Here is a 27,540-nt window from a genome sequence, read left to right as displayed (position 1 = left end):
TAACAGTGATGAGAAGGCCTGGAGAACATTCCTAACACCTCGGGAGGGACCATTGTAAGTTGTGAAAACTTACGAAACTGGCACGGGACTCCCGATTTGGAAACTAAGTCTAAACATGCACGTTTCTAACAGTTATGCTTGAAAATTGGACTTTTTCACAGAGTCTAAAAAGGCACTTTTTCACACTTAACCTTGAAAATAGGCCATCGGGTGACGAAATCGATTTACAGTCACGAGAAGTCCCAGAGAACACCTCAAACACCTCGGGAGAGACCAATGCAAGCTAACTGCCACGGGACTCCCGGTTTAAAAACTAAACCAAAACACACACTTTTTCACAATTAAGGTTGAAAATGGGCCATTGATGGCCAAAATCGAGTAACAGTCACGAGAAAGCTCAGGGAACACCTCAAACACCTCGAGGGGGACCAATGTATGTTGTTGAAACTTACGGAACTAGCACGGAACTTACGGTTTCAAAACTAAATCAAAATGTGCATTTTTTTCACACTCAAACTTGAAAATAGGCCATCAGGGGCCAAAATCGTGTAACAGTCTCGAGTAGGTGTGGGGAACACCTTAAGCTTGAAAATAGGCCATCGGGGGCCAAAATCGTGTAACAGTCTCGAGTAAGTGTGGAGAACACCTCAAACACTTCAAAAGGGACCAATGTAAGTTGTGAAAATTTACAGAACTAGCACCAGACTCCCGGTTTGAAAACTAAGACAAAAAAAGGCACATTTTTCACCCTTAGGCTTGAAAATAGTCCATCAGTTGCTAAAATCGTGTAACAGTCACGAGAAGGCCCAGGGAACACCTCAAACACCTTGGGAAAGACCAATATAAGTTGTGAAAACTTATGGAACTGGCACGAGATTCCGGTTTGAAAACTAAGTCAAAAAATGCACTTTTTTCACACTTAAGGTTGAAAATAGGACATCGGAGGCCAAAATCGTGTAACAGTCATGAGAAGGCCCGGGAACACCTCAAAAAAAAAAACATCGGGAGTGACTAATGTAAGTTGTGAAAACTCATGGAACTAACACGGGACTCCCGATTTGAAAACTAAGTTCAAAAAGGCAGTTTTCTCACACTTAAGCTTGAAAATAGGCCATCAGGGGTCAAAATCGTGTACAGTCACGAACACAACAAACAACTCGGGAGGCACCAATGTAGGTTGTGAAAACTTACGGAACTTGCACGGGACTTCCGGTTTGAAAACTAAGTCGAGAAAGACACTTTTTCACACTTAAGCTTGAAAATAGGTCATCGGGTGCCAAAATCGTGAAACAATCACAAGAAGGCCCAAGGAACACCTCGGAAGGGACCAATGTAATTTGTGGAAACTTATAGAACTAGCACGGGACTCCCGGTTTGAAAACAATATCAAAAAATGCACTTTTTCACACTTAAGCTTGTAAATAGGTTATAGGGGGCCAAAATCATGTAGCAGTCACTAGAATCTCCGAGGAACACCTCAAGCACCTCAAGAGTGACCAATGTAAGTTGTGAAAACTTACAGAACTTCAACAGGACTCCCGATTTGAAAATTAAGTCAAAAAATGCACTTTTTTCACGCTTAATCGTGAAAATTGGCCATCGGGGGCCAAAATAGTGTAACAGTCACGAAAAGGCTGGGGGAACAGCTTAAACACCTCGAGAGCAACCAATGTAAGTTGTGGCAACTTACCGAACTAGCACGGGACTCCCATTTTGAAATCTATGTCGAAAAAGTCGCTTTTCTCACACTAAAGCTTAAAAATAGATATTGGGGGCCAAAATCTTGTATTTTTCGAACTAGTTTTCAAATCGGGAGTCCCGTGCCTGTTCGTTAAGTTTTCACAACTCAAATTGGTCCCTCCTGAGATGTTCGAGGTGTTCCCCGGGCCTTCTCGTGATTGTTACACGATTTCGGCCCGCCAAGGCCTGTTTTCAAGCTTAAGTGTGAAAAAAGTACTTTTTCCGACCTAGTTTTCAAACCGGAAGTCCCGCGCTAGTTCCGTAAGTTTCCACAACTTGCATTGGTTTCCCCGAGGTGTTGGAGGTGTTCCATCGGCCTTCTTCGGGATTGTTACAGGATTTTTTTGGCCCCCGATGGCCAATTTTCAAATTTAAGTGTTTAGGAAGTGCATTTTTGGACTTAGTTTCCAAACCGGGAGTCCCATGCGAGTTCCGTAAGTTTCCACAACTCACGTTGGTCCCTCTCTAGGTGTTTGAGGTGTTCGTCGGACCGTCTCTTGGCTTTCACCAGATTTTGGCGCCACCCCCCCCGAAGGACTATTTTCAAGCTTAGGTGGGAGAAAAGTGTCATTTCGGACTTTGTTTTCAAACCGGGCGTCCCGTGCTAGTTTCGTAAGTTTTCACAATTTACATCGGTCCCTCCGGGGGTGTTTGACGTGTTCCCAGGCCTTCTCGTGACTGTTGCACGATTTTGGCCCCCGACGGCTTATTTTCAAGCCTAAGTGTGAAAAAAGTACATTTTTTGATATAGTTCTCAAACCGAGAGTCCCATGCTAGTTCCGTAAGTCTCCTCAACTTATCTTGGACCCTTCCGAGGTGTTTGCGGCATTTCCCGGTCCTTCTCGTGACTGTGACACGGTTTTGGCTCCCCCGGTATCCTATTTCCAAGCTTTAAGTGTGGAAAAAGTGTCTCTTTCCAACTTAGTTTTCAAATCGGGAGTCCCCGTGCTAGTTCCGTAAGTTTTCACAACTCGTGTCTGTCACTCCCGAGGTGTTTAAGGTGTTCTCGGCCCTACTTGCGATTGTTTCATGATTTTGGCCCCCCAATGGCCTACTTCCAAGCTTAAGTGTTAGAAAAGTGTATTTTTCGACCTAGTTTTCAAATCGGGAGTCCCGTGCCTGTTCGTTAAGTTTTCACAACTCAAATTAGCCCCTCCTGAGATGTTCGAGGTGTTCCCCGGGCCTTCTCGTGATTGTTACACGATTTTGGCCCGCCGAGGCCTGTTTTCAAGCTTAAGTGTGAAAAAAATACCTTTTCCTACCTAGTTTTCAAACCGGAAGTCTCGCGTTGGTTCCGTAAGTTTCCACAACTTACATTGGTTTCTCCCAAGGTGTTGGAGGTGTTCCACGGGCCTTCTCGGGGACTGTTACTGGATATTTTTGGCCCCAGATAGCCTATTTTCAAACTCAAGTGTTTAGGAAGTGCAATTTTTGACTTAGTTTCCAAACCGGGAGTCCCATGCGAGTTCCGTAAGTTTTCACAACTCACGTTGGTCCCTCCCTAGGTGTTTGAGGTGTTCCCAGGACCTTCTCTTGGCTGTCACCCGATTTTGGCCCCCCCGATGGACTATTTTCAAGCTTAGGTGGGAGAAAAGTGCCGTTTCGGACTTAGTTTTCAAACTGGGAGTCCCGTGCTAGTTTCGTAAGTTTTCACAATTTACATCGGTCCCTCCCGGGGTGTTTGACGTGTTCCCCGGGCCTTCTCAAGACTGTTACACGATTTTGACCCCCGGCGGCTTATTTTCGAGCTTAAGTGTGAAAAATGTACATTTTTTGATTTAGTTCTCAAACCGAGAGTCCCGTGCTAGTTCTGTAAGTCTCCGCAACTTACCTTGGACCCTCCTGAGGTGTTTGGGGCATTTCCTAGTCCTTCTCGTGCCTGTGACACGGTTTTGGCCCCCCCTGGTGTCCTATTTCCAAGCTTAAGTGTCGAAAAAGTGTCTCTTTCCAACTTAGTTTTCAAATCGGGAGTCCTCGTTCTAGTTCCGTAAGTTTTCACAACTCGCGTCTGTCACTCCCGAGGTGTGTGAGGTGTTCCAGGCCGTACTTACTACTGTTACATGATTTTGGCCCCCCGATGGCCTACTTCCAAGCTTAAGTGTTAGAAAAGTGTATTTTTCGACCTAGTTTTCAAATCTGGAGTCCCGTGCCTGTTCGTTAAGTTTTCACTACTCAAATTGGCCCCTCTTGAGATGTTCGAGGTGTTCCCCGGGCCTTCTCGTGATTGTTACATGATTTTGGCCCGTCGAGGCTTATTTTCAAGCTTAAGTGTGAAAAAAGTACTTTTTCCGACCTAGTTTTCAAACCGGAAGTCCCGCGCTAGTTCCGTAAGTTTCCACAACTTACATTGGTTTCTCCCGAGGTGTTAGAGGTGTTCCACGGGCCTTCTCGGGGATTGTTATAGGATATTTTTGGCCCCCGATGGCCTATTTTCAAACTTAAGTGTTTAGGAAGTGAATTTTTTGGCGTAGTTTCCAAACCGGGAGTCCCATGCGAGTTCCGTAAGTTTCCACAACTCACGTTGGTCCCTTCCTAGGTGTTTGAGCTGTTCCCCGGACCTTCTCTTGGCTGTCACCCGATTTTGGCCCCCCTCACCCCCGATGGACTATTTTCAAGCTTAGGTGCGAGAAAAGTGCCGTTTTGGTTTTCAAACCAGGAGTCCCGTGCTAGTTCCGTAAGTTTTCACAACTTACATCAGTCCCTCCCGGGGTGTTTGACGTGTTCTCTGGGCCTTCTCGTGATTGTTACATGATTTTGGCCCCCGACGGCTTATTTTCGAGCTTAAGTGTGAAAAAAGTGCATTTTTTTATTTAGTTCTCAAACCAAGAGTCCCGTGCTAGTTCCGTAAGTCTCCGCAACTTACCTTGGACCCTCCCGAGGTGTTTGGGGCATTTCCCAATCCTTCTCGTGACTGTGACACGGTTTTGCCCCCCCGGTGTCCTATTTCCAAGCTTAAGTGTGGAAAAAGTGTCTCTTTCCAACTTAGTTTTCAAATCGGGACCGTGCTAGTTTCGTAAGTTTTCACAACTCGCGTCTGTCACTCCCGAGGTGTTTGAGGTGTTCCTGGCCCTACTTGCAACTGTTACATGATTTTGGCCCCCCGATGGCCTACTTCCAAGCTTAAGTGTTAGAAAAGTGTATTTTTCGATCTAGTTTTCAAATCGGGAGTCCCGTGCCTGTTCTTTAAGTTTTCACTACTCAAATTGGCCCCTCTTGAGATGTTCGAGGTGTTCCCCGGGCCTTCTCGTGATTGTTACACGATTTCGGCCCGCCGAGGCCTGTTTTCAAGCTTAAGTGTGAAAAAAGTACTTTTTCCGACCTAGTTTTCAAACCGAAAGTCCCGCGCTAATTCCGTAAGATTCCACAACTTACATTGGTTTCTCCCGAGGTGTTGGAGGTGTTCCACGGGCCTTCTCGGGGACTGTTACAGGATATTTTTGGCCCCCGATGGCCTATTTTCAAACTTAAGTGTTTTAGGAAGTGCATTTTTTGACTTAGTTTCCAAACCGGGAGTACCATGCGAGTTCCATAAGTTTCCACAACTCACGTTGGTCTCTCCCTAGGTGTTTGCGGTGTTCCCCGGACCTTCTCTTGGCTGTCACCCGATTTTGGCCCCCGGATGGACTATTTTCAAGCTTTGGTGCGAGAAAAGTGCCGTTTCGGACTTAGTTTTCAAACCGGGAGTCCCGTGCTAGTTTCGTAAGTTTTCACAACTTACATCGGTCCCTCCCGGGGTGTTTGACGTGTTCTCCGGGCTTTCTCGTGACTGTTACACAATTTTTGCCCCCGACGGCTTATTTTCGAGCTTAAGTGTGAAAAAAGTGCATTTTTTGATTTTGTTCTCAAACCGAGAGTCCCGTGCTAGTTTCGTAAGTCTCCGCAACTTACTTTGGACCCTCCCGAGGTGTTTTGCGCATTTCCTGGTCCTTCTCGTGACTATGACACGGTTTTGGCCCCCCCGGTTTCCTATTTTCAAGCTTAAGAGTGGAAAAAGTCTCTTTCCAACTTCGTTTTCAAACCGGGAGTCCCGTGGCAGTTCCGTATGTTTTCACAACTCGAGTTGGTCACTCCCGAGGTGTTTGAGGTGTTCCCGACCCTTCTTGCGACTGTTACATGATTTTGACCCCCCGATGGCCTATTCCAAGCTTAAGTGTTAGAAAAGTGTATTTTCCGACCTAGTTTTCAAATCGAGAGTCCCGTGCCTGTTCATTAAGTTTTCACAACTCAAATTGGTCCCTCCCGAGCTGTTCGAGGTGTTCCCCAGGCCTTCTCGTGATTGTTGCACGATTTCGGCCCACCGAGGCCTATTTTCTAGCTTAAGTGTGAAAAAAGTAACTTTTCCGACTTAGTTTTCAAATCGGAAGTCCCGCGCTAGTTCCGTAGGTTTTCACAACTTACGGAAGTGTTCCCCGGAATTTTTGGTCTTCCACGGGCCTTCTCGGGACTGTTACGGGATTTGTTTGCCCCCGATGGCCTATTTTCAAACTTAAGTGTTTAGGAAATGCATTTTTTCACTTAGTTTTCAAACCGGGAGTCCCATGCGAGTTCCGTAAGTTTCCACAACTCACGTTGGTCCCTCCCTAGGTGTTTGAGGTGTTCCCCGGACCTTCTCTTGACTGTCACATGATTTTGGCCCGCGATGGACTATTTTCAAGCTTAGGTGTGAGAAAAGTGTCGTTTCGGACTTAGTTTTCAAACCGGGAGTCTCGTGTCCTCCCGGGGTCTTTGACGTGTTCCCCGGGCGTTTTTGTGACTGTTACACGATTTTGGCCCCCGACAGCTTATTTTCGAGCTTAAGTGTGAAAAAAGTGCATTTTTTGATTTAGTTCTCAAACCCAGAGTCCCGTGCTAGTTCCGTAAGTCTCCGCAACTTACCTTGGACCCTCCCGAGGTGTTTGGGGCATTGCCAGGCTAAAGCCTGAGGAATTTAGCTCAGCCATTCCGTTTATGAAGAATTGGTGGATAATTAGGTGGGGCACATCTGGTTGGCCTATGGAATTCGCAAATGAGTGGTTGGACTGAGTGCCGAAGTCTTCGATGGATATCACGGTAAAGGGAACAAAACCTGATTTGCCCCAAGGGGTGGTGTCTAGCTCGGCTCAGGAAAGGTGGACGTCGTCCGGAATATGGTAGTCGCTTCGAAATTCAGCCATGGCACAACCACCAGAAACCGGTATTTGCCCATTGGTTTAAAAATTGTTATGAACACGGCTGCCTAGCTCGGACCTGGTGTGACTTTGGATGGCTCGGCTGAGCAAACTCGCCCAGGGGAAAAGTGCAAGGGTGTGACTGGCCAACCTAGTCATGTTTGCAAAGTGGAAATAAAAGTGTTATGCCCAGATAACTGGACCGCGCTAAGTAAATAGGCAGAGTAATATCAGCCTAGCTTGGTTACAGTTGAGTTACAGACCATTTCTAATTCGGCCGTGAAACAAGGCCGACTCAAGGTTTATAGCACGGTTGGTGTTCTATACATTCCTAGTTTAGTCGAGTACTATCCTAAGGGTCGCAAACAAGTTCATAGTTCGGTCACAGCACAATTTTGGATCAAAAATCATGTTCGAAACTGATTCAAAATCCAGTTGAGTGTGTCTTTAGGTTTGAGCGTGAGGTTTTTTGCGTTTATGGTATTTGCTCAAGGCTCTATTGCATATAACACACATATATGGGAGATTAATTGCTATTCTTTAAGAAAATAAACAAAGGCGTATCAGTTAAAACAGAGAAAATGGCATGAGGAACTTACAGATTAAGGGCGTGAAAGCAGAATTCAATCAAACGAGCCCCTGCGACTTGGATTGGGACTTGGCAGTAGAAGATAAGGATTTGGAGTTAAAAATGTGAGAGGTTTTCCAGAGAGCAGATGAACAGTAACAATGTACGTTTGAAGACTAAGGGAATAAGTGCAAAATGGAAGTAAAAAGGTGGGACTATTCAAATTTTGGAAGTTATGATTGACGGCTGTCACAGCGGTAGAGGCAATCAAGGGGAGCCACGTATCCCAGTAAGGGCGTGGTGTCAGCAGCGTCGAAAAGCGGGTTGTACTACGTCAAAGACGGGAAAACCGAGTGGGTTTTGTAGCTCGGCTAGCTGAAGTACTTCACTTTGGCTAATATCTTAGCACGGTTTGAAGGTAATAATCCCAGTCATGCTTCGCAGATGGAACTAAGGGCCAATTGAGAGGATAATTTATATGCATAAACCGGGCCGAGCTAGGTCCATTTGGTTTAAGTATTAGGCCTAGCTAAGTAGACTCCGCAATTCGTAAGGGCGTTTGCGGCCGAGCTAAGAGCTTTTATAGCTCGGTCTTGTGGTGTACAGATATCAATCCAAGGACTGGAGCAGATTGGCTAAATGTAAACAGCAACTTGGACCGGGGTATATTTGTAGCATACTGGACTGAAGGTTATCTTAGTCGAATACCATCTTGGTTCTATCCAATGTAGAGCAGGGCTAGCTCGATTGAGTGTACTACCGAGCCAAGGCAGGAGGTTAGAGCCGTCTCACTTGGTTGGTAGTGAGCAGGATGTTATCAGGATAGGGATTATCCTTGGGAGTGTGATTATTTGTACCCTTCTTTGGCTTTGCTCTCACATTGGCTTTGTTGTTGTGAATGTGAAACTGAATTGGTGTGTATTCATTCTGTTTCAGGAGCAGAAAGTGTGGTTTATGAAGCTGTTTTGGATGGAAACAAGGTTGCTGTGAAAAAACCCATTTTGTCTACCTCTGATCACATTGATAAATTCCACAAGGAATTGCAAATGATATGGTCATTTCTACTCTCTCTCTCTCTCTCTCTCCATATATACATTAGCTCATTTTGTCCTATTTAGCACACAAATATTCTCCACCTTTTCTCATTTTCTATCTCTGCCTTACGTGAATTCCAAATTAGCAAATCCCTTTTTTGTGTGTATATACATGTGTGTGTGTGTCTCACTATGTAAGTAACCGACTATAGTGCGATGATCAAGGCCTGCCCTGAGTTGTTGGACTCTTGAAATTGGAGCCTTTTATATATAATCATTAAAAAAATTGCATGTAAAATAGTAAGTATTTACATTTTATATATATATATATATATATATATTTAAATTTGCTAGTACCCACACAAATTTAGCTTGCAGATATAATTACTAAAATTTACTTACACAAATTAAGACCTGAGGAAAAATCATTACAAGAGCTCAATATGATAAGAATATTGTCTTGTTAGTTTTATAATTTAACCAAATTCAGTTTACAAAAAGGTATCAGTTAAATAATACCAAATAAGAATTGAACCAACTACAACAGTGTATCAGTTAAATATTACTTTTCTCACATTTTTTAATGCAAAATTTTACTAATTAAGCTTGCATAATCTATAAGGACCCTTTAGTTTAGATTGTGAACTTAGATTAGTTGTACTGAATCCTTATTTTTGAGCCTACTAATGCTATAAGAGTTAAAATTAATTAGGGGCCCCTAAATTTTGTTAAAATTTGGAGGCCCTTGGTGGTCTTGCCTCAAGGTTGGGGCTGGCTGCATTTGGGGGAGGAGAGGGATATTGGTTCTGGAAAAGGATGTTGAGGTGGTTTTAGGTAGTTTTACCATTTTATCATTCTGTGCAAATCAAAATAGAATCCAAAGATGTTTTGAGCACGGGGTAATTCAGGCATACTAAAAATCTGTCAGGGACATCAATTAAGGTGTTACCTTCTAATAATAGTATAAAATATGCGCTTATATATGAATTTATGTGTGTAGATGTTTATGTATGTGTATTTGGTTTGTTTATTTGAATGTCTACATATGATATGCGGGATTCTTTTTTGACAATTTGGTTATATGATGTGATGATGAAGCAAGTTAGATCATCCAAGAATCGCCACATTGGTTGCAGCACATGCAAAGCCTCCAAATTACATGTTTTTCTTCAAAGAGTCCCTAAATTTGGCAGAGAAACTACACGTGGAAGAGTGGAATCCAACTTTTGATCAAGTGCTCACCATCTCAGTCTAGTTAGGTATGTCTTTGATGATCTTGGTTTCATTTGAGTTTGTTTTAATTTTGTGAAGTAAACCTTAATTCCTTACTCGTCATTGAAATTCTTTGTATTTTCTTTGTGATATTATGTGCAAAATTCCTCTTATTAAGGTTAAATAAGTAATATAGATTAGGCTGAACGTGACACTCGTGGACTCGATAGTGTTTTATTACCTATTATGATTAGTTTAGGTAATATGAAATACTTGAGATGATTCTTATAGGTGCTTAGTTCACATTGATGACATGTTAGTGATGTGGTGTAGATTTCAAGTTTAGGTTCCTAACTACTGTAAAGTTATAGTGAATCTTTCCATTGGTGGTTTTCTTGCTTGAAGTCTCTTTTTACTGAGTGTTGCTAATGGTACTACTCGTGCTCTGTCACAATTATTACAAATGATGAATTTTCGGAATTCTTGGACATTTAGTCTTTTTTGGAAAAATAATAAATAAAGAAATGTAGTAAATCCTTTAAACAGAGTCTTCTATTAAACCTAAATTGTTTTCAAAGCTTCTTTTCAATTCTGGACGAAAACAAAAATTTTAGCCCTAGTTTTTGTTTAGATACAATTGAAGGACTAAAATTGTAACTTAAATCATAGATTTGTGTTAGGAGCAAACCTCCAACAACCCCTAGCAATAATAATAATAATAATGATGATAATGATAATAATAATATTTATCAAAAAAAATAAGAGTAACAATTATAAAAATTTAACCATTAAACAATAAACACCTATGAAGTACGGTACTCCAAAAAGCTTACCAGGTGCGGGTACGAGTACCGGTACGGCAGTACGCGTACCGGGTATGCCGAATACATGCCGAGTACGGCAAATACATTTGGGTACGTTGTGGGTACGACATGGGTACGACACCAGTACGGCAAAATGATTTTTTTTTTTTTTTTTCCCTCAGATGCTAGAATTTATTGTAGCCTTTATTATTATTCTTTCAATTTTGAAAATATCAAGTAATTTATTTCCAACACTCTTTACCTATGAGGCATGGTTTTGCTCTCTTTTGTATCCTGTTTTAGACAATCAAAAAAGAAAAAAAAATAATTGTATAGCCTTTTAGACAAGTTGTTCTCTTTTTAGTTTTGATATTGAAATTTTGATTTGTATGTTGGATGTTTAGCTATAAATTTTTAAAAAAATTAAAAAAAAATTGACGTAAAATTGATGCACCCAGCCGTACTAGTACCCTACTTTTTAAAGAATTTGTCGTATCGGTGTACCTGTATCGTACCCGCACCCGCACCCATGCTTCATAAATAAACACTTAAGGCTGCAAATTACTATTTGACGATTGTCACCGTCTAGAGGGAAAAAAGTTAATAAAAAAATTAAAAAAAATGATATGAAAGTCAAAATGTAAATGCTTTGTATGTAACTTTAATTTGTTGATTAAGGTTGGAGTTATCTATTTATTCGGGAGGCTTTTATAGGAACAAATGAAATTACAATGGACTTCATTTGATTGAAGGGTTGATATCATGTCTTTAACAAATTAGGAGCAATTGAAATAGGCGCATGCCTCGGATGCGCTTCGTTAATGTCATCTCACCTCAGGGATGGCAATGGATCGGGTTTTGAGTGTGAATTCTTGCTTTTAAACTCAATTAATTTAGTGATACAATTTTATACTTTACTATAAACCTAACAGTTTTGACCTACCTACCGCTGTAGTTTACCCTACCCTGGCACAAATACAATCGGGCCGAGGAATTTTGCCATCCCTCAGGTGCACTTTACTGCACTTTGTGCCTAGGTGCGGGCCTAAGCACGCTTTTGATAGCATTGGCTTAGATTTTACACACATTCCATAAAACATACGGTGTCAATGATTAAGGATGTGCAATCTACTACCATGTTGTGTTCTTAAGTATTGTTTTTTTCAACATATAGGAATTAGTAGTGTCTTTTGTCAATTTTGAATAGATTATTCCTGATGCATCTAGAGAAGGGAACCCAAACTTAGATTAGGTTATTGACCATTGACCAAAATAAAATAAAGAGATTAACTTATTGGTAAGTTTTAGCATGTTGCACAAGATTTATAAGAATGTCTAAACATATGAGTGATGGTAATGAAGTATTTATGTCACGATGGACATAATGCTCTTCAAAAATTTTGATAAATATCCTTGAATTTCTGTAAAACATGGGAATAGCTAACGTGGAATATGATTTCAATTTTTAAAACATTCATGAATAAATAATGCAAATAATATTAATTTTTCTAAATTATTTCCAACATCTCACCAATTTAACTTGCATGGATAGCCTAGTAGTCAAAGGAGTGAACTCTTGGATAAGATATAAACTCAGATGTTTTGGGTTCAGCTCTTGCTGGCATCTAGACCCTGTCTTGGAGAGGTTCTTCATCATCCAAAAGGAAAAAAACCTCGCCAATTTTAAAATTTGGTATTGCTACTCAGCATCTTAGGTAGACGTCCTAATTAGATACCTCTTTAAGTTTCAGCTGAAAATTCTTGGAATTACTTTATGGATTTAATGGTAACTACTGAACCTCTTTAAATTACTCGTCCCATTAATTTAGAAATTCCAAATTTGTTTTGGTTTCAGCTCTCACTTCTTCTCTGTTTCTTTCTCTCAACATCTTCTGCTTCCTTTGTCTCTCTCTCTGTGCATATTCTTCTCTTTTCTACATCTTCCCTGGTTCTTTCTCCTTCTCTGCATAGCTTAGCTTCGCTTCTTCTTCCTCTTCTTTACTGCTTTCTTCTTCTTCATCTTCCCAGCTGGTTTCTTCTTCCTCTCCTCTGTTGCTTTCTTTTTCTTCTTCTTCACTGATGTTGCTTCTATTCTCTGCTTCTTCTTTGAATCCATTATCTACTTCCCCACGTCTGCTACTACTCCTGCTACTGCTGATCTGTCTGTTCTCTGCTGTAGCTGTTGTTTTCTCTTCTGCCTAACTGTTGTTGGATCTTTCCTCTGTCACTGATGTTGCCTTCTCTCTTTCTTCTCTGCTGCTGCTGCTGATGATGATGAGGAGGAGGATTTCATCCGTGTCCAATTACTTAATTTGTTTACTCTTTGCTTGGTACCACATGTGTTTTGATGGAATTCCTATGAGAAACCAGTTTACTTGTTTGGGAGTTTGGGCTGAATGTAGTAAAGTTCTCCATTTGAGTTATATCACTTGAAATTTTTTCTAACCAAAGTACCAAACTAAGCTAAATCCGAGTACATAGGAAGGAGAAACTTTGGAGCAATTTTTTTTGAAACGTGAACATCTCTTCAAACTCGAGATGGGTTTTCTCCGACAAGAGGGGTTTGATGTAATGTGGTCCCATAGGAAAAGATTGATTGCTGATTACTGGCATTGGATAAGCTTATTGCTGTATGTCTATTCCTTTGTTTTGATTCTCTGTTTTATGAACGTATGATAAGGTTTATACTAAAGTTATAATGATCATGTTTCCTATTTTACAGCTAAAGCTCTGCAGCATCTACATAAACTTGGGATTGTACACAGGGATGTAAAACCAACAAATATTCTTGTAAACGCCATCACCATTTTCTGATTTGTTTTGTTTCTGATCTTTTTGTGGGTAAGATTTTGTGTTTCCTATTGAAGTGGTTGAATAATATGTTGCTGCTTCCTCTGTTTTTTTTTTTTTTTTGGAAGCTTGATGAAAACCTTCGTCCACATCTGGCAGACTTTGGTTTAGCAGAATATAAGAAAGATCTTAAACGAGTTTCTTTGGAGAACTGGAGATCATCTGGAAAGCCAACTGGTGGTTTCCATAAAAAGAATATAGTCGGCGCACTCATTTATATGGCACCTGAAATATTGAGAAAGGAGATACATAATGAAAAGTCAAATGTATATAGTTTCAGTGCGACAATAAAGTAAGAGTTTGACATTAAATTAATGATTTTCCTATGCTCTCTGCCACTTTGAATTATAGCAAATCAAAATGCTGTTTTATCCTTTGTACCTGATGATGTGTTATGAGACGGACAAGAAGTTTTTTGAAATGCTATATGTTGATGACAAGTTAGTGATCGTAGAACCATGCTTTGATACTGAAATATATAGCCTGCACCCATGCTTGTGGACTCTGGTAGCTCCAAAAGGTTTATTGAGTTTGCTCTACTAATTGCTGGCAGAAATTGCAGTCTTTAGTAGCTAGTACCTTGTCAGTTAACATTCTTGAGAAGTTGATGACAGATCCAATGATACATGTTGGACATTTCTTCATGTTAGATGCATGTCCAAATATGTCAGTAGTTTTTTAGATCCGGACACATTTTGGACACTCGGGGGACACGTGTGTCCATCACTTAGGAAAGGTGATAGGATTTTGTTAGTTAAATTAGTTATTGGACAAAATATAGTAAACGTTATTAGTGCTTACGCCCTCTAAGTAGGATTAGATGATCAGACTAAGAGAGATTTTTGGGACCAAATGGATGAGGTGTTACAGAAAATACCCGTATGAGAGAACCTTGTTATAGGTGAATATTTCAATAGCCATGCAGGAATAGATAAATTAGGTTATGAGAGGGTGTATGATGGGTATGGTTTTGGTGATATAATAAGACTGGAGAGAATATTTTAGATTTTGCGTTGGCTTCTGACCTAGTGGTAGCCAATACTATGTATAAGAATAGAGCCTTTAAGAGTGCATCAATTAGGAGCCAAATAGATTACTTTCTAGTAAGAAAAGTGGACCACTTAAAATGCAGCAACTGTAAGTTGATTCCTAGAGAGAGCCTAACGTCTCAACATAGGATTTTTACTACGTTTATGCTTTAAAGGGAAACACCAAGCTAGGAAGAATATTGGGCGCTGTAGGACGAAATGGTGGGGCCTAAAAGGGTATAAACTAGAAATATTTAAGAATAGAATGGATGAAGAAGGTAATTGGGACTTGGAAGAAGATGCCAACATTATGTGGAACTCAATGGCCAATTGTATGAGGAGAATCTCAAGGGAAGTCCTTGGAGAGTCGAAAGGAAAGAGATCCAACTCTGTGGAAACTTTGTGGTGGAGAGATGAGGTTCAAGCAGTAGTAAAGATGAAAAAAGAGTGCTTTAAAAGTGGCAAAAGGATAGAATTGAAGAAAATCTTAAGAGTTGCAAGTTGGCTAATTAGGAGGTTAAAAAAGTAGTGAGAGAGACTAAGTTAAAAACCTATGATGATCTATACACTAGACTAGATAGTAAGGAGGGAGAGAAGAGAATATACAAACTTACTAAGATAAGAGAGAGGAAAATAAGAGATTTTAATCAGGTTAAGTGCATCAAAAGTGAGGATTCTAAGGTGTTGATAAAGGATGAAGAGATTAAGAAGAGGTGGAAGAGCTATTTTGAGAAGTTGTCAAATGAAGAATGTGGAGGAAGGTCAAAAGGGAAGTAGCCAGTCATAAGGAATATCAAAACTAAGGCTTTAGGACCTTTAAAGTGGAGATTGCACTTAAGAAGATGAAATTGAATAAGACTTTAGGACCCAATGATATCCATGTTGAAGCTTGAAAATGTTCGGGTAAGAAGAGGGCTGCTTGGTTGAATAGGTTATTTAACAAAATTTTGTTGACTAGGAAAATGGAGTGGTGGAAGAGTATTTTAGTGCCAATCTATAAGAATAAAAGAGATGTCTAGAATAAAGCTGATGTGTCATATAATGAAAGTGTGGGAGAGAGTAATGGAACGTTGATTGCGAGATATAATAGAGATGTCAGATAATTAATTTGGATTTATGCTCGGTAGGTCAATAATGGAAGTGATCTATTTTTCAAGGAGAGTAATAGAAAAGTGTAAAGCAAAGAAAAGAGACATTTATATATGTTTTTTGATCTTGAAAAAGCATATAATAGAGTCCCTCGGGATATAATCTAGTGGGTGTTAGAGATGAAAAGAGTGACAAAATGTTATATTGATGTGATTAGGGATATGTATGAAGGTGTGGTGACCACTATTAGATTGTCGGCTGGAGAGACAAGTGAATTTTCAATTACTGTGAGGTTACACCAAGGATCAACCTTAAATCCTTATCTTTTTGCTTTAGTCATGGATGAGTTGATGAGAAATATTCAAGATGATGTGCCATGGTATATATTTTTTTGCATATTATATCGTGTTAGTAGATGAGAGTAAAGGAGTTAACACTAAGTTGAAGACTTGGAGAGAAGCATTTAAATCTAAAGGATTTAGGATAAGCAGAAATAAGACAGAGTACATGGAGTATAATTTTAGTAATAGTAACAATGGACATAGAGGAGAAGTGAAGATTGAGAACCAAGAACTACCTAAGAGTGAACATTTTTATTATTTATGATCGATTATCACAACAACTAGGGAAATTGGAGAAGATGTGGTTCATACAATTAAGACAGGGTGGCTTAAGTGGAGGAATGCGTATGGGGTACTGTGTGATAAACGAGTACCCACTAGATTAAAAGGAAAGTTCTATAGAATGACTACTAGAATAGCGATATTGTATGGGATGGAATGTTGAGCAACTAAGAAATAACATATAGATAAGATGAGTGTTGATGAAATGAGGATGCCAAGGTAGATGTGTGGCAAGACTAGAAATGACAGAGTTAGGAATGAGTATATTCGTGAGTGGGTAGGAGTTTATACCGATAGAAGATAAACTGAGAGATAATAGATTAAGATGGTTTGGTCATATACAATGGAGACTAATAGAGGCAGCAGTGAAAACATGCGATATAGTGACGGTAGAGGGAAGTGTTAGGGGAAGGGGAAAACCTAGATTGACGTGGGCTAGTATAGTAAATAGAGATATGAATTTCCTTAATTTGACTAACCAAATGGCTTTTGATAGACTCGAGTGGAGAAAAAGGATTCATGTAGCTGAACCTATTTGATGAGACTTAAGGCTTGGCTTGGTTTGGTTTGGTTTGGTTTTGTATTAATTAAAGTATTCATATACATGACATATAATAAATATATAAAACTATTTATTTTGCAGGTGTCCTTCACGTCTTGCATCTTGCATTTTTTGAAATTTGCTGTGCTAGCGTGTCCATGTCATATCTCTATCGTGTCTCTTGTCCATGTCCATACTTCTTAGAGTGTCTAATAATGGATTAAACACTATTTTCTTGGGCTGACTATTTTCATGTCGTACTTGTCAAAAAGCAAATAGAATGATTGGCCATTTTGATCATTCATGAATGCCTTAATTCACTTTATCTAACAAATTTCGTGGCAATGTAATAACAAGAAGGGTATGCATGTACTTTATATTGTTAGGGGATAACATTTCAATGCTAGATAGTATGTATAGACCGAGTCTTTTGCTTTGTTATCTAGGTAGCTTATTTCTCTTACAGTCCTACCTTGTCGTAGAACTTGGGATTTGATAGATCATTATCATTTGCAATGACATGTAGAAGAATTTATTTTATAAGAGGTGATGTAAGGGGTGCTAACTCCTATTTATAAGAGGGGGGTCACAAGACCCATAACAAATTTCCTAGATATTTCTGGATTCCATTAGGATATGCCACAACATGTGGCTGTGTATCAATCCCTTAGGATTTGCCTTGATCCCTGAGCATCCACACAAAAGGTCCAATGGTGTGGTATCTCTCTCTCAGTAAGGCTGGCTTAAGTGGCACTCACGGGGGTGTCATAGTGATCAACACTTTAGTCTCTAGCCACCAAACCACAAAATCTTCCGAGGTGCTATGTTGAATACTTCAGCATATATAAGTCCTGCCTCTTTGACTTGGCTATTGGACGAATGGCACAGTGTTTCTATCGCAGAGTTGAAGGACATGTAGTTTGACCACCATGGTGATTAAGACAAGTGGAACACTTGAATCCTGCAGTTTAACCACAGCAGTTTCAGGCAAGCGTGGCATGAACTCATTTTCTGGGACTTGGGGTATATTTCCTGCCACTCTGTGTTGAAGGTCATGTAGTTTGACCACCACGCTAAGCTCTCTCATTTTCAGCCACTCTGTGTTGTTCAATCTCATTTAACATCTAGTGGGATTTCTTTTCCTGCTTTCTAGATTACTTCTCATACCATTCCTCATTTTTCTTGTCATTCAGTTTATGAGCACACATATGTTCATGCATATAACTGCTTATCAGGGTTCAGGTTTCCCATATAATTTTCATATTCTAAAAATTGTATTAAAAAAAAAAGGTTTCTGTTGAAGTTAAGTTTCTTCTGGACGTCCAATTCTTCACAGATAATATCTTACATCTTAATCTGATTGAATGCCCCCTAATCATTTGACCCGTCAACTATGCTTTTTAACATGGTTGTGCCTCATCGGTGCATCATGTGATCTGCTTGCAGGCCCACACTGTGCTGGAAATGAACTATACTGAACAGCAACTTACAGCAGCCATGGTGTCTGAAGGATTGCGACCTGCTCTTGCTGGTCACTGCTCGTCTGCACCAACAGGTTTCCCGTCCTTGATACAGAGATGTTGGGATGCAAATCCCCAAAATAGGCCTTCTTTTGATGATATTATTCTGGAACTTGATCCCATCTTGGAATGCAGAAAGAGAGTAGAGGAAGACGAAAAGGAAAAGGCACTTGTTGAACCTTCAATCCCTCTTGGTGATGAGGGCATCCCGAGCCTTCTTGCTTATCAAAAAAGTATTAACTGGTTTACTGACGGTGAAAACCTGTCAAAGAGATCTTGTCTCGCAGCTGATTCTGGTGTCAGAATTTGGCCTGATCCTTTTACTGATCCTTCAGCATACCATCCAGTGCTGTCTTGGGGATCCTTCAGTACTTGTGGGAGAAGGGAGACAATGGAGGACACTCACTTTCTTATGCCCCATATGTGCGGTGAGAAGGATATCCATGTGTTTGGAATCTTTGATGGTCATCGAGGTGCGTCATAAATTAAGAGCTACTTATTTTCATCCTATATTGGTGTATTTGGTACCGAACTCAAGCAACAGTGGATTTTAATGAGAACTAAAGCTCATGTGGGTGATCACAATATTAATTAATAAACAATTGCTTGGGCATCACTTGAAGTGTTTCTTAATGAAACCAGAATGACATAATGAGCATTACAAAGCCCAACTATTACAAAATGGAATTCTTTTGGAAATTAGTTTTAAGAAATAAATGTTTAAATTCTTGAAGAATTCCTTTGTTTTTTCTTTTTTTTTTTATAATTCTTTTTGGTTGTTTCCAAACATAGCCTATGTGTCGTGCATTAGTTGCTCTAGATTACAATAAAAATGGCAAGATCAAATGCAGGTGCAGCAGCTGCTGAGTTTTCTGCTCGAGCTCTACCAGGATTTTTGCGAAGTCTTGGTTCCATAAAAAGGTTTCTTCCATTCTATTATTCTTGTGGGCTCTTTACATTCTATAATCTATATATGAATTATTTCATAAGAAGTACATATTTTTATTTTGTATTTGATAACAATGCAGTCCGTCCAATGCATTACTAGAAGCATTTGTCAAGACAGATGTTGCATTCAGGAATGAATTGGATTCCCATCGTAAGTCTAAGGGAGTTATTCAGAAAGACTGGCATCCTGGTTGCACAGCCATTGTGGCTCTTATAGTCAGAAACAAGCTTTTTGTTGCTAATGCTGGCGATTGCAGGGCAATGCTATGCCGAGCTGGCAGTGCTTATGCTCTAAGTAAGGTGAGATCGGACTTGATTTATCAACTAAATGACTGTGTAGTTGAAACATTCTATTAGAATAAAACATGGACCTTTTTTAACTTATTTTATTAAAAATTGTCTCCTTTGCTTACCCAAGTGGGTTAAATTGTTCTCCAACTAATTCAACTTGACGCTGTAGGATCATGTTGCAAGTTGTCCTGAGGAGAGAGAACGTATTATCAGTGAAGGGGGACAGGTCAAATGGCAAGTTGACACGTGGAAGGTTGGGCCTGTTGCTCTCCAGGTTTTCTTCTTATCCTTTGCTTAACGATATTCTAGAAAAATGTGTAGACTATTGTCTTCTAATATGGTTGTCTATTGTGAGGAAGTATATAATATAAACTTATTTGTTTCGTCAAATTCTTTTTGCACCAAGTGTTAAGACACATGGACCACCACTACAACCCATATCTAGGGATATCTTGAGCATTATGATTACCAAAAATACTTATGATCACTAAAACATGAGAGAAAATATAAAAGGTAAGGAGTTGGTCCTCGCATCCTTCTCCAACTTCTGAGCGTAGCGAGGAGGCTCCTTGTGTCCTGCATCGGCTGGTAGTTGTATGGAGGGTTCATCAGTTGTCACCGTGAAGAGGAACATTATGCAAGTTGGGCTGAAAGCATTCGATGTGGTTGTTGACGGGGTTGATCGCAAGAAGATGTGGGTCGCGAAAAAGGGTAGATCTCTGCAAAGATCCCTGATGTTGGGATTTGAAGTTCCTTTGTTGGCTCAAAAGAAGCTTCTTAATTCCTGAAGAGAGGTCTTTTGGGCAGTCTCAACCTCTCAGAGGGCGCATAGGCTTTTGGAGGTCTAGAGACTGGTGAATAGGAGTGGTTGCTCCTTGAGGTTAGGATTTTTGGGGCAAATCAGTGGAAGGTTGTCACCCCCCAATTTCAGATTAGAAATCTAAGGCATGATGGTTAAGGGTTTAAGGCTAGTTAAGATTATTAAGTTAAAATAGTGAGATCTTCTATTGTAAGTTCATATTAGATGTGGACTGATTCAAAAGAGTAGGGTGATTGATGTATGTTTTAAAGCCTAATTAAGTGTTCAAGGGTTCAACAACAAAAATGGAAACGAATAGCAAAGCAAATGATTTAGATTTCAATAACAAGACTTGCTTAATATGTGTGTGTATATAATCCTAGTGTATAAAAGTAGCACACACCGAACTCTCTTTCCTCCCTACTCAAATCCCATTACATTACACAAAAGAAATAGTACAAGTACAACTTTCAGGTATATACATTACACTTTACAATCAGCTCACAACAGTACAATAAAAAATAGGATAAATTACATTAAACCCCCCTCAACTATGACCTATTTTTGAATTGCCCCCTTAATGTTTTAAAGGCAACACTTACCCCCCTTGAAGTATATGAATTTCAAAAGTCATTAACACTGTTAACAGAAATTATTAAGTTACCCTTTTACCCTTCAATTGTATTGCTACCAGACAACCATTATCTTCTTCAACCACTACCTAATTTCTTCCAAACCCTAATCAAATCAATTCAATCCCAAACCCTTAATTCCACAGTGTCTCCACAATTCCGATTAACAAACACAACAAATTCATTTGACAAAGGGAGTAAAGTCAGCCACTGTGAATCACCACAACAATCCCATATGTTTGCAGGACCTAATGATCAACAAAGGGAGTGAAGTTTGGGGGTGGCAATGGAGATAGGGGTGTTGTTTAAGGGCTTGGGGTTTTGAACTCATTGAAGAGAGAGAGAGATGAGGGGTTGGCAGTGGCTACAACAGCTTACGGCAATGGCAATGGCGACAACGGTGGTTGAAGACAATGGCCCACCTCTCTTCATCTCACTCGCCACATGCAACTCCTCTTCTAGCCTACACCAACTCTTTTTTTTTCTTTCTTTAACCAATGGCATCTCCTTCATTGTTCCTCCCTCCTCCCATCTCTGCACCACCACCTTATTTCCCCCACCACTCACCACCTCTCCTTTCGATTCCCACCGAGCTGAAACCCCTTCCCCACAGCCTCCCTCCCACTAATCAAACACCCCAATACACATTGAAACCCCTCAACACTAAAAGCCCTATATTAATTCAACATATGTCCACTAAAATCCCCCTACCTAATCAACGTATCACCATCAAAACCCTCAATTCTTTTGCTGTGAAACTTTTTTATCAAATCATAATGGCTTGGCTAATAAGGGTTCTCTAGTTGGTATTAGCCATGAGAGTTTCTGGTTATGGCTTGGCATTTCTAGCCATGTAGAGTTGCTGGTTGTGTATATATATACAATGTATGTATATATAATAAGGCTCTTAGTCATAAATTTTTAATTACAGTATGATACATTTATGCCAAATGACTACCGGTGTGATGACATAAGAGGTTTAGAGTTACAAAACAAAACTATAAGCGGGTTGAGTGTTGAATTTTAAACATTGATTTTTAACTTGACAATGGGTCATAGTTGAGGGGGGTTTACTGTAATTTACCCTAAAAATATATATGTTGTTAGAATAGGAAATTGGTAGAATAGGAAATAATGAATTGTATTCTTATTTATTCCTTTTTTAGTTGCTCGAATTATGCCTGTAATTGATCAGAATTATCAATATAAAAGGGAATGAAGTCTAACTCATTCCCTAACTCTTTCTTTTCTCTAAACCTACATATGTATATGTATGTATGTATTGAATAGAGGAACTCCCGAACATTTGGCGATCTCAGATGTGTCGATGGTGACTCATTTTTTCGATGAATCATTTCTTCGGACAGAAGAAGATTATGTAAACACTTACTCGAAATCTCACTTATCAGATTCCATTGTGGAAGACACCATTTTTTCTGAAGAATTCGCGATGATATATCTGATCCATGCATAATATCATGAAAAATGGATACAAATTTTTGACTGCTACTTAGTATCGGCAATAGGTCTGAAAAAGTATCTAAAAATATCAAATTTAGATATATATATATATATATATATTAATATAATTTACCCTAAAACATTGATTTTGGTTCTTTGTGCGGTGTAGCTAAAATTAAATACAACAATAGGTTGAGTATAGGAAGATTCATAATTCTCAACCAAACTTGCTAGCATGTCCACCAACAAAGCACACCTACAGTAGGCAAACATTTTTTCTTTAATTTGTTAAAGTTATATATTCCTTTATTTTTATTTTTCCTTCATGTCTTGTGAGGGCCTGAACCTTGCACCTTATCTTTTTGGGTATTAAGAGATAGCACTGAGCTAATAACTGATATTTTATTTATTTTATTTTTTAAATTCTAAATAATGAATTAGAAACAAAAGGTTGGTTTCTATTTAATGAGGTTTCTGTAAACTAGATTTAAAAAATAAAGAAACAAGAAGAGGGTGGGTAAACAGGAACACATGGTCCCTGCCCGGCCCCACCCTTTGCCCGTTCTTCCAGTATTCAACACGATGTGAAAGCAATAATCAATAATTTGTGGTTGAATTTGAAGTTTATTAATCACATATTTTTTACAGGTTACACGCGGTCTATTGGTGACGATGATCTGAAGCCTGCTGTGACTGCAGAACCTGAGATAACTAAGACCATACTGTTTGTAGAAGATGAATACTTGGTAAGGTCCTTTGATCTGATAATCTTCTGTTATCTGGGGTTTATTATTTGTGTGCTATGAGAAACTAATAAATGAATTTGTGGCTTCTAAATAGACTTTTATGTACAGTTTCCAGGGAAATCAGAAATTTTAAATAACTGCAGTTGCATCTGCTTTAAGCACCTTAAAAGCATTTGTTCTATATGCCATTACCAAACACAATTTTCTGTAGTGCCTGGATGATCATAGCACAATTCATGTTCTTGCAATTTGAAATTTGTAGGCCCCCAATTTAGGAGGTCCCATACTTGGAAATGTTATTAGCAAGACAATAGAATAATCCTGAGATATATTATTGAAGTTTGAAATCTGTAGCCTTACAGAACAAGATTTTCTCCAAGTGTTTCCCACAAACACTCCATTAATCCCAATAGTTTAAAAACCCTTTTACGAATGATGTGGAAAAGAAGTAACACAAGGTTTTAGAACAATAAACTTTTAAGGAGTTGAATTTAAACAACAAAGCTCAAATGCAAAAGAATATGGAAGTTGAAGCTCAAAACTTGAAAGATCTTGATGGGTATTACATTTAATCCTTCATCCCATGTTTGTAGACATGTAAAAATCTTCTTTTTATAGCCCTTCATCTCATTTTGGTCATTCCAGTGCAGTAAATGCGTCTCTAGCAGTTGAAACGAAGTAGCTGTTGCATATTTTAGAATTTAAATTTCGTGACGAAGGAGTCAACTTATTTTGAATCTAGGTGAAATCTGAAGCTCTCAGAACTTTTCTTAAGGGATTCGATTTATTTTGTCAAGGAGTTGACTAATCCTTTTATCTGCACGACAACTGGAGGTTAGGGTCGACTCATTTATTTGAGGTCGACTCAAGACCTTCAATGTTTTAAAAATTTCGTGTGTTAAGCTTCTCAAACTCATCCAAAGCACTTTCTAACTCCAAAATAATTTAGATAATGAACATTTAATCACAAAACAAATATCAAAGACTTATTTTGGAGCTTTTTAATCTCAATCATTACAGCAGGAAAAATGTAAAACTTTTAAAATACTTGTACTCCTTTTGTAATGAATTATTCATCAAATACTAATGACAAAATCATGTTACATTCTCATATTTCATTAAGCTATCCAATAGCTAACACCAAAGGATATTGACAATTCAAAGTACAAGTTTATCATTTGCTAGCCACTCACTAATTTTGTATTGTGAAATATCAAACATATATCACTGTAAAACACAACCAACAAAAGCATCATAGACAATATCAAAACTAAACCATAGGTCTAATTTCTCTTTCATTTGAAGCATTTTCAGGCTTCTTGAATTCAACCCTTATTCTTTTGTTATGTTTACAGTTAAAATATAATACAAGTATCTTGGCAGACTAACCCCAAGGGGTTGGCCTAGTGGTCAAGACCTGGGCCTAGGGTGTGCTCCCTTCAAAATCTTCTAAGTGCAAACAATTTCTTGGGACCAGTTCATATGGGACTTTGCCCCGACCCCCCACTAGTGGATGGTGGGATTGGTCTTCCGGAGTAGTTGGTCTAGTGGGCCAGATGTTGAGTTATCAAAAAAAAAAAAAAAAAATTATCTTGGCAGACTTGTAATTATTCTAATTTGTATTATGCTTTTCGTTTGTTAGTGCATAACACAGGTAGGCACTCAGATCAAACTTATTCAAAAGAGATCGTATACCACAATTTGAACGATTATGGTTTATGCCTTTGTTTTTCAATTCTAAAAATAAAAAAATTCTAGCGACCTTGCCCTATCTCTTCCCTCCCCATTCACACCTCATGGTTTCAAAGCATTGAAATAAGACAAAACAGGGAGGGTGTGGAGTAAGAGAGTGTTCTGACGATTGAACTTCCATAGAACTACATGTAAAGTGAGACAGTCCATACCTAATTAGGAAGATAACGTCTCTAGTATATTTGGGACTGGTTAAGTTTGAGATAACATTATAGTGTTAAAGATATCAGAATATATGAAGATCCATAACTGAAGGAATTTGATTGTATCTCCCACTTTATATATATGGTGTACCATGTAATCAAGAGGATTAAGTAGTGTGAATAAAAGATGTAGCCCATTGGGCTTTGTATGTGTGGACGTAGGCCAAGATTGACTGAACCACATTAACTTTTTGTGTTCTTTCTTCTCTCTTTTCTATTTTTATTATCTCTTCATATTCAACCTTCTTGTCATATTACCAATATCAACTGTTAACACCTCCTTTCACATGCTTCTCATATTTCTGAACTTGGAGTTATATTCTTTAGTTTAGTGATCTCTAAAAAATGATCTTTTGAAAAAAATTACAGTGGCTGAAAAGGGGGGTGGGAAGTAAAACCCTAGATAATTTTGCGACCTTTATGCTTTTCCCAATAATTCTTATTTAATTCAAATGCTTATGATGTATGTTTCATTTGTAATCAGACCATTTTCACAATTTTGCTCTATTTATGACGGATGGTTGTGACTTGTTAGCATATCACATTTTTATAGAGAGAGTAACAATATGTGTTCAACTGTCAGGTTATGGCTAGCGATGGCTCTGGGATGTTATGAGCAACGCAGAGATTGTTTGCATAATAAAGGACACAGTGAAAGAGCCTGGGATGTGCTCAAAGAGATTGGCAACCAAGGCTGCTGAACGTGGAAGCAAAGATAATATAACTGTTATTGTCGTTTTCCTGCATCCTGTATCTACTGCAGAGAGGATTTACTAGGTTTGATGGTATTCTTATAGAAATTGTTTTGTATGTATGAAATTAATTTTAGTGAGACATGGAAATGAACCAGAGGTGGTAGGAAAAAAGGTCTACCTCCTCGTCTTGTGGAAATTGTATGCGTACATTTATTTTTAGTGGGAAACTACACAAAGCAGATGCTTGTATTATTGGATTTCAATGTGCGTATATGGAATAATATTGCTAATAGATGTTTAATGTGTTCACAGTGCGCGCGCGCACATACACACTCTCTCTCTCTCCCCAAAAAGGCATGAACACTTCATTAAAATTAAATTGTACTACATGATTAAGGCATGAATTTTTGATATGATAATACGATTCAAATCTACATTAATATGTATATAGCACGACTCGTTAGCACGAATATTAAATAGGTTGGATTACTGTCGAATTTGTATAGAACAAAGCTGACACGAATAATCGGTATAATGAAAAATTAGTGACATATTTAATATTATTTCTATTAAAGTGTGTTATGACATTTTTTAATCTCTTATATAACTCCATCTAACTAAGAAAAAAGCATGTAAAATAGGATTTAAAAGCTAATAAAGGTTTTGTTTTTGTTTTCAATTGAAAATTTATTTGTCTACTGTTTGAGTTAATTTAGTAAAATATATATATATATATATATATAATAATAATAATAATAATAATAATAATAATAATAATAATAATAAGATATTGTTTTTGTAAATTAAGAAAATCAAATTGAATTGAAATCAAATATTCTTATGAATAATTTCATTCAATGTAGATTAGTTTCATAAAAATTAAATTGTGAAGAAATTTTTTTTTATATTTTTTGTACGCTTGATATTTTTAGCTTATGGTAAAATATTTTTACATGACACGTTAATATTATACAAATCGGATACAAATCAGAAATGACATGACACAATACACACGAAATAATACATGAGTTAGGTTATTATTAAGATAATTTTGACACATTCAAAATATCACGACACGAACACGACCCCGAAAGCATGCGAAGAAAGCAAGAAAACCTATATAATTATATTAGTAAAGCGTAAAGATATTTCCTCTTCTTATTATCTTAGTATTGACCCTGAAACATTTGTACTAACCCAAATCAGGTCCATCCCTCTTTTGATTTATTAACTAGAGTTTCAGGCTTGTTGATATTATTATGGCTGTGAAAGGCCTCAAATGAGAGATTTTTCTTGCTTCACTCCTAGCATTGAAAATAGGCAGCCTTATGTCAATATGAGCTCGTCCGAAGATCGTGATTTAGCTGTTGCGAACTCCTCAGCTTTCCGCTAGACCCACCCACCCTCTAGCTGTAAAAATTAATGTCCGCCATTTATTTGTTTCATAACCATCACTACTATATCATAATCTAGGATCACAAAATTTCTAAACCAAGACAACTACTATACACAATTCTAAAAACAAAAAATAACAACCACCACTATTCGTGATAATCAAACACAACTATAAATCATTAACCAAACATTCCTAATGTTATTTTGGTTAATAAATTTGGTTGGAGATTTAGCAAATGAAAGGGAAAAAGTGTGTAAAATGCGAATAAAATATAGTTACATTTTATCTACATTTCACACAACTTTTCCTTTTTCTTTTCAAATCCTTACTAAAATTTATCAACCGAATACAACCTAAATATTTGGGGGAAATCAAAACAGTACACTTTTGGGATATTCTAAATAAGTGTATTTTTTGGCTTTTTATAAAATATGAGTTGGGTATGGGTTGGGTTTGAAGTGA

The 27,540-nt window shown here is 38.4% G+C and overlaps 1 pseudogene across 1 annotated transcript in view; it reads left to right on the top strand.

Annotated features, from left to right (window-relative positions):
• The window catches only part of LOC145798706 (protein kinase and PP2C-like domain-containing protein), a 67,709-nt pseudogene extending 41,726 nt beyond the window's left edge, over positions 1–25,983 (top strand). Inside the window, exons 4-14 of the transcript XR_014340139.1 lie at positions 8,392–8,509; positions 9,588–9,748; positions 13,227–13,294; positions 13,423–13,646; positions 15,689–15,741; positions 18,082–18,628; positions 19,007–19,076; positions 19,184–19,403; positions 19,564–19,670; positions 22,939–23,032; positions 25,571–25,983. The product of XR_014340139.1 is annotated as a protein kinase and PP2C-like domain-containing protein (transcript). The remainder of the gene's footprint in view (positions 1–8,391; positions 8,510–9,587; positions 9,749–13,226; positions 13,295–13,422; positions 13,647–15,688; positions 15,742–18,081; positions 18,629–19,006; positions 19,077–19,183; positions 19,404–19,563; positions 19,671–22,938; positions 23,033–25,570) is intronic.
• Positions 25,984–27,540: the final 1,557 nt, after the last annotated feature.

The sequence above is a fragment of the Camellia sinensis genome, chromosome 9 (genome assembly GCF_055761805.1).
Source record: "Camellia sinensis isolate YWXY chromosome 9, ASM5576180v1, whole genome shotgun sequence".
Lineage (NCBI taxonomy): Eukaryota > Viridiplantae > Streptophyta > Magnoliopsida > Ericales > Theaceae > Camellia > Camellia sinensis.
Note: the sequence above shows the minus strand (reverse complement) of the source record. Positions and strands in the feature narration are given on the sequence as shown.